The following is a 1,471-nucleotide window of genomic DNA, read 5'->3' as shown; positions in this document are numbered from 1 at the left end:
AAACAATACATTGGCCAAACATCACAGTACATTCATAAGAGAATGAGACAACATGAATTAAGCGTCACTCATCATAAAAGCCGAAATTTCCAAAGTACTCTTGTTCAGCATTCCATCGAAAACTCACATAATTTCACCTTTGAACCCAATATTTTATATAGAGAGGATTGTACTTTTAAAAGACTTTTTTCTGAAAGCAGTTTAATCTTTTTGAATTCGTCAAAAAGTGTTAATAAAAGATCAGATCACAATATCATTCATGACTCATATTTAAATTTTTTAAACCTGATTAAAAATAATTAATCCTAATAGTTTTTGAATATGTGTATATATATACATGTATATATGTTGTAATATATGTACATCCATATATATGCTTATATGTATGTTTTTGGGTATACACTATACACATACACTTGCATATGTGTTCATGTGTATAATTGTGGATACATTAATATATAGATATGTGCATGTGTATGTATGAGTATGTAGGTGTGCATATACATGTTCATGTATGTATGTATATATATATATATATATATATATGTATATATATATATATACATAATATTTCTCAACATTTACTAAAACAATATTTTTCCTTTTTTCGTAAATTACCAAACAAGAGCCATAAAAAATCATTTTTGCCAAGAGTTCCGTGCTTTGTCCTTTACATCTGGCAGACAGAAATCCATATCAGTGTGTTTAAGTCTTGTGTAGTCGTAACATCTACAAATATCTTCCAAAAAAATCGAGTGTTTTTAACAAAAAAATATTAGTGATATGGATATATAAATTATTACAGGTAAATAATTTTTGCTTCTCAATTTTATATAAAACCTTTTTTAGTTAAGTCTTATTACTATCTATCCGGTACATAATCCATTCCTTTATAACAAAATTTTTTTCTAATTAATCTGTATTGACCATTGTTAATTAATGTTAATCAGTATTTTAAAAAACATTGTATTTGACAGAATAAACCTGATGATGGAACGTACCTAGTTCCGAAACGTCGTATTAAACATCTTCAAAAAACAAATTGTTTTTTATTATTGGATTTACTGTTCGGAAAAGAAACAATCAATATATTGAAAAAATCCAGGACTTATCTATTGAATATATATATATATATATGATATACATGTACAAACACGTACACATACACACATATATATATATACATAATATGTATATATATATATATATATATATATATATATATATATACATACAGAGCCGGTCCTGCCTTGCATGCCATGCATGCAAAAAATGCGGGAGCACGCTCTAGGGGGCGCCAAAACGAGTTTCCGAAATTAAATTTACAATATAATATTTATATTTTTTATATAAAATCTAGAAATATTTATATAAAATCTAGAATACTTAATGAATTATAATAAACAATTTAACTTAATTAGGGATACCGAGACACAAAATGCATTTATTCACATTTATTTTGCAATGTGAT

Source organism: Ctenocephalides felis, unplaced genomic scaffold (assembly GCF_003426905.1).
Source record: "Ctenocephalides felis isolate EL2017-DRISC unplaced genomic scaffold, ASM342690v1 CF-g0.4_SCAFFOLD_00638, whole genome shotgun sequence".
Classification (NCBI taxonomy): domain Eukaryota; kingdom Metazoa; phylum Arthropoda; class Insecta; order Siphonaptera; family Pulicidae; genus Ctenocephalides; species Ctenocephalides felis.
The sequence above is the reverse complement of the archived record's forward strand: the minus strand, read 5'-3'. Positions refer to the sequence as shown.